The sequence below is a fragment of the Panulirus ornatus genome, chromosome 28, assembly GCF_036320965.1.
Source record: "Panulirus ornatus isolate Po-2019 chromosome 28, ASM3632096v1, whole genome shotgun sequence".
NCBI lineage: Eukaryota > Metazoa > Arthropoda > Malacostraca > Decapoda > Palinuridae > Panulirus > Panulirus ornatus.
The window spans coordinates 10,962,766-10,969,339 of NC_092251.1; positions in this window are offsets into that span (position 1 = coordinate 10,962,766).

Below are 6,574 nucleotides of genomic sequence, written 5' to 3' on the forward strand. Positions count from 1 at the left end.
TTATGATGAAAATCGAGTGAAAAATAAAAATCTTGAGAACCAATTACAAGCAGAAATTCTACATAAGCAAAACATTTCAAATTACAGCTTGGTTTTTAGCTATGAACTAAGCCTTCGATGTGGGTCTAATAATTGTGTAAGAGAGATTCTGAAGTCTATCATTCTAACATTATTGAAAAAATATCGTAAAATTATGCTGATCGTCAGAAAATCTCAAGTTTAATACGGATTCATGACATCATTAGAATATCTGTATTACAAATGCTTTTTATATTCAACATTCCAATGATAAACAATAATTTGTATGTAACCTTAACGATATGTTTTATCAATAAAAGTTTGAAGAGTAATGAGTTATGTTATCCTTCAAATACACGCAGCTGCCCCCTTACTTGGCAACTCCATCACGCCAGTAGAGTACACAGAGTTAGGTCATTTGAGTAAAACTATTGATAGACATGGGCCAAATACATAATGGAAAGCGTATATGGTGTCTTAGTCTTCAACACCTTCAGGTGTTGAAGATACTTTGGCTGGTGGATGAGGCCTGATATTGCTGGCATTGTTGACTACGTAGTAAAAGGGCTTCAGCAGCGCACCAACCAACCAGCCATGATAAACCTGTACAGTAACGAAACTGCTTGGTAACGCAGAGCAGTCACAAAGCTGCATGACTACTCGTAAGGGAATCCAGGCCCATACGGGACATCAGGTAAGCACTCTAAACCCCTGACGAAAAAGTTACATTACTTACACTTAAGGTATAAGTTACATTCAAAATTATCCGTCACTGAACTGATATAGATATGTTACTCCAGTTTTAATTCAAATATTATTGTTGAAATTTTGTACCGACACAATCAAACTAGCCTTGCATGAACTTAATCATATGCCAGATACCCAAGCCACCTTGCATTATCATAAGGTTCGAATCCTGAAGGAGTTGTAATTCATACATCCATCAGCTCCTAATCACCAGATACACCACGACTACAGAAATCTCTAAAGCAGCAGCAACTGCATGGCTAAGAAATTTAGTCAAAGATGCTCTTAAAGGAATAACAATACCCGAAAAGGATGTATTAAACAAGTTCCCCATCTTTAATAATACCCGAAAAGGATGTATTGAGGAAGTTCCCATATTTTACGATACCCGAAAAGGATGTAATAAGCAAGTTCCCCATTTTTTACAATACCCGAAAAGGATGTATTAAGCAAGTTCCCCATTTTTAACAATATCCGAAAAGGATGTATTGAGGAAGTTCCCCATTTTTTACAATACCCGAAAAGGATGTATTAAGCAAGTTCCCCATTTTTAACAATACCCAAAAAGGATGTATCAAGCAAGTTCCCCATTTTTAACAAAGCGAGTGCAGTATTTCATCTGGCCACACCAATTTCATTTACCATATAAACCTTGCTAGAAAACAACGCTTTTGCCTAAGAGAGGCCGAGGGTTGGAATGCTGAACGCTTATCACAATCTTATCTCTCTATTTATCTATAATTACGCCGGGACCAACTTCTACGAAAGAGTCCTGGTGTTCCTCAACATCTCTTTCTAAAGACTCCTGCAGTACATGGACTACTTCCAGTGGCAGGGAAGTGTAGACTCCTTTGGTGTGAAAGGTTTTTTGACGACACACTACTCCCAGTGTCAGATCTGCCCGGGACTTATCACTCGTAGTGTTACTCTTGCATGTGGAGCCCGGCGGTTTTGGCTACAGGATCCCTGAATTGTCGTATAGGGATGATGGCCGCTCACGGTCTGCCGACTGTGTATATACTGTCACTTGGCAGGGGCCGTGGTCACAGCTGGACTGCGGTAGCGCCAATGGGGCGATGGTCGCAACAGCATACTGGCAGGACTGTGGTAACAGCAGCGCTGTGGCAGGGACCATGGCCACAGTCTTACTGCATATTATGTATGGCAAATCACAGCAGCGACTGGGCTTTCGTGTACCACAACGCTAGTTGCTTAGTGCCGTATCACAGCAGAACAGATACTGTGTCACTACTGGGCATACAGATCGCCGTACGACAGTGGCCATATATATACCTGAACGACATTAGTAAGCTGCTGATGTATGGGATATGCCGAGGCGCCTGTCTATCATCCCCTTCACATCTTTCATGCACGAGACGAACACAAATACCATTAAACACAAAAATGAAAGTGGATTCTTTCTTCCCGTGTACGTAGAAATAACAATACAACGGGATTTTTGCATTCCTGGAAAAGGGTGGGGGGGAAAAAAAGGAAAAAGCTGTCTGGTATGTGCAACAGATTTTAGGGTGTTAGTAGCGAGCAAATAGTTAACATTCAGTAGTGAGTGACTGGATACCAGCAAACGATGAAATGCAAAATCTATACAATGAATAACGGGTAAAGAAAAGCAGTATGACTGATACTGAACTCTGTCTGTTCACGAGCTACAGAAGGCTGAAGAGAACATGTCAGATGACCGACTATTATGCCAGACACAGTAACAGTCAAGATTGGACATGATATAAAAGAAGGATGTTGGGTGTAGGAGGAGGAGGAGTAGTAGGAGGAAGGCAGAAGAGGAGGAGGAGGAAGGCAGAAGAGGAGGGAGGAGGAGGAGCGAATGTGCCTTTGTGGGTGGGGAACAACTGAAGAAATCGCAAGTTCTACAAGAACTTCACTTGCTTCGTCGTCAGGTTCTCCTCAATCTTTTTCTCTTCATGTTACGAGTGACTTCTTGGTAAGAACGACTTCCTTCAGTTTATAAACCGTTGTTTCCTGACGGGCGCATTCTGCAGGTTTAACCCGGAAAGATGGACTCTCTCTCTCTCTCTCTCTCTCTCTCTCTCTCTCTCTCTCTCTCTCTCTCTCTCTCTCTCTCTCTCTCTCTCTCACACACACATATATATAGGCCAGGATAAGCGTGTGTGTGTGTGGGGGGGGGGGGGGGGGGGGGGGGGGGGTCTGTGTGTGGATACTCCTCTAGCCTTAACCTAAGTTCAACTCTGCCTCCGCTACACAGTGGAGGTACAGACTTATACGATGAGACCACTGGCCAAGGTAATGTTGAGTATACGAAGTGGCAGGGTGAAGGTATGTACACCACGAACAATGACACAGAAATGAGAGGGACATACTGGAAATCATCAGGGATACGTCAAACACTTGGACACGAGAAGAACTATTCAGAACCAACGTCTCTGAAGTACTTCACTTCCCCACTCCAGATAGTAATGAATAACGGCAGCTTTCCTTTGAAATTGACGCACTCGCACATGGAGAGAGAGAGAGAGAGAGAGGTTGCAAAGATAGTCCGACTACTCACACACGTGAATCATGAGCGGAATTCATGGAATGAATACAGCCTCAAAGCATTCCATTTCGGAATCAACGGGTTTGGCTTTTCGCAAAGAAAAAAAAAGACACGCAGGAGAGTGTGTGGTGATGGCCTGGCAAGTTTTACAACAGGACAGACAGTGTGCTTCCAGTGAGAAAGGGGTGGAAAAAAATAGAGAGTCCTTATCAAAATGGCGCTGATGAATAGATATTGTAATAAGTAGGACGGATGCTTAATCTTGTTCACCGGACGAATAAGAAGGACGGACGTTTCATCTCGTTCACCGGACGAATAAGACGGACGGACGCTTCATCTCATTCACTGGACAATCATTATCATATCAACAAAGCATGGTCGTCTTTCACATTCATGAGTCGTGTCGATTCAGAACAGGAAACAAACTTTGACAATCCTACCTGCTGCTCTTCCTGGGATCATTATGATTTATATAATAAAAAAAAAAATCATAATCTAACATGACTATGTATAAATGTACCCTAATCTCCATACGACCTTGGAATCAAATGGACACACAACCTCAAGTTCGCTGGACGGAATTTCCAGCGGAAAAACCAAACAATGTTTCATTCCATACTCTTGATTAATATCGTTCGCTCTGCACTGGATTACCTACCTCTGTCATGCCAAACCTTTTACCCGTATTTGCGAATCCTATTAAGAATCCGAGATAATCCACCAGAATAACGGGACCAAAGGTACACGTCATCATCAGAGAACGGCAGAACACATACACACTTACACAGCCAAGCGAAGCAGCTTACTAGTCAGGAGCCAAGAGCCAGGAGCGGCGACCAGAAGTAGCGACCAGGAGCGGCAGTGTAGGAGCAGTGGAACAGTAAACGAGAGCCAGGAACACCAGCGTTTCATGCCAACATTCAGAGGGTCTACAGCCCGACAGGCCCTTTTCACGCACAGGTAAGGGGAGGGAAGAAACTATAAGGTGGCTAATATGCGAAACATCTCTTGAATATGACATTTCTCGGTGGCATATTGTGGAGATAAATACCAGTAAATAAATCACCAGTAAATAAGTAGTGGTGATGTGAGAAGGAGATGGAATGAGTATTTTGAAGGTTTGTTGAATGTGTCTGATGACAGAGTGGCAGATATAGGGTGTTTGGGTCGAGGTGGTGTGCAAAGTAAGAGGGTTAGGGAAAATGATTTGGTAAACAGAGGTAGTAAAAGAGGTAGTAAAAGCTTTGCGGAAGATGAAAGCCGGCAAGGCAGCAGGTTTGGATGGTATTGCAGTGGAATTTATTAAAAAAGGGGGTGACTGTATTGTTGACTGGTTGGTATGGTTATTTAATGTATGTATGACTCATGGTGAGGTGCCTGAGGATTGGCGGAATGCGTGCATAGTGCCATTGTACAAAGGCAAAGGGGATAAGAGTGAGTGCTCAAATTACAGAGGTATAAGTTTGTTGAGTATTCCTGGTAAATTATATGGGAGGGTATTGATTGAGAGGGTGAAGGCATGTACAGAGCATCAGATTGGGGAAGAGCAGTGTGGTTTCAGAAGTGGTAGAGGATGTGTGGATCAGGTGTTTGCTTTGAAGAATGTATGTGAGAAATACTTAGAAAAGCAAATGGATTTGTATGTAGCATTTATGGATCTGGAGAAGGCATATGATAGAGTTGATAGAGATGCTCTGTGGAAGGTATTAAGAATATATGGTGTGGGAGGCAAGTTGTTAGAAGCAGTGAAAAGTTTTTATCGAGGATGTAAGGCATGTGTACGTGTAGGAAGAGAGGAAAGTGATTGGTTCTCAGTGAATGTAGGTTTGCGGCAGGGGTGTGTGATGTCTCCATGGTTGTTTAATTTGTTTATGGATGGGGTTGTTAGGGAGGTAAATGCAAGAGTCTTGGAAAGAGGGGCAAGTATGAAGTCTGTTGGGGATGAGAGAGCTTGGGAAGTGAGTCAGTTGTTGTTCGCTGATGATACAGCGCTGGTGGCTGATTCATGTGAGAAACTGCAGAAGCTGGTGACGGAGTTTGGTAAAGTGTGTGGAAGAAGAAAGTTAAGAGTAAATGTGAATAAGAGCAAGGTTATTAGGTACAGTAGGGTTGAGGGTCAAGTCAATTGGGAGGTGAGTTAGAATGGAGAAAAACTGGAGGAAGTGAAGTGTTTTAGATATCTGGGAGTGGATCTGTCAGCGGATGGAACCATGGAAGCGGAAGTGGATCATAGGGTGGGGGAGGGGGCGAAAATTTTGGGAGCCTTGAAAAATGTGTGGAAGTCGAGAACATTATCCCGGAAAGCAAAAATGGGTATGTTTGAAGGAATAGTAGTTCCAACAATGTTGTATGGTTGCGAGGCGTGGGCTATGGATAGAGTTGTGCTCAGGAGGATGGATGTGCTGGAAATGAGATGTTTGAGGACAATGTGTGGTGTGAGGTGGTTTGATCGAGTAAGTAACGTAAGGGTAAGAGAGATGTGTGGAAATAAAAAGAGCGTGGTTGAGAGAGCAGAAGAGGGTGTTTTGAAATGGTTTGGGCACATGGAGAGAATGAGTGAGGAAAGATTGACCAAGAGGATATATGTGTCGGAGGTGGAGGGAACGAGGAGAAGAGGGAGACCAAATTGGAGGTGGAAAGATGGAGTGAAAAGGATTTTGTGTGATCGGGGCCTGAACATGCAGGAGGGTGAAAGGAGGGCAAGGAATAGAGTGAATTGGAGCGATGTGGTATACAGGGGTTGACGTGCTGTCAGTGGATTGAATCAAGGCATGTGAAGCGTCCGGGGTAAACCAAGGAAAGCTGTGTAGGTATGTATATTTGCGTGTGTGGACGTGTGTAAGTACATGTGTATGGGGGGGGTTGGGCCATTTCTTTCGTCTGTTTCCTTGCGCTACCTCGCAAACGCGGGAGACAGCGACAAAGTATAAAAAAAAAAAAAAAAAAAAAAAAAAAAAAATACCAGTTTGCTTGAAAGGACCGGATAGTCTATATCAAATGTTTAGTAGTGAATTCAGCTTCTGCAAATTAGAATTTGAAATAAGTTCTTTTATGCCCGGAACATCTAAAAAAAGAAAAATATATCGTCAATGAATGAACTTGAGTAAAAACATTTATGTTCGACATTCAAAAGAAACTAATGTTAGCAATGGACAAGTGTGGCTGCCGATGTACCTAACGCTAGACAGCATCTGAGAATTACTTTTTGGGTAGATTCTATTCCGCCTGCTGATATACCACGAGAGAGGTTGAGAGAGTAGATAAGGGTGTGTTGAA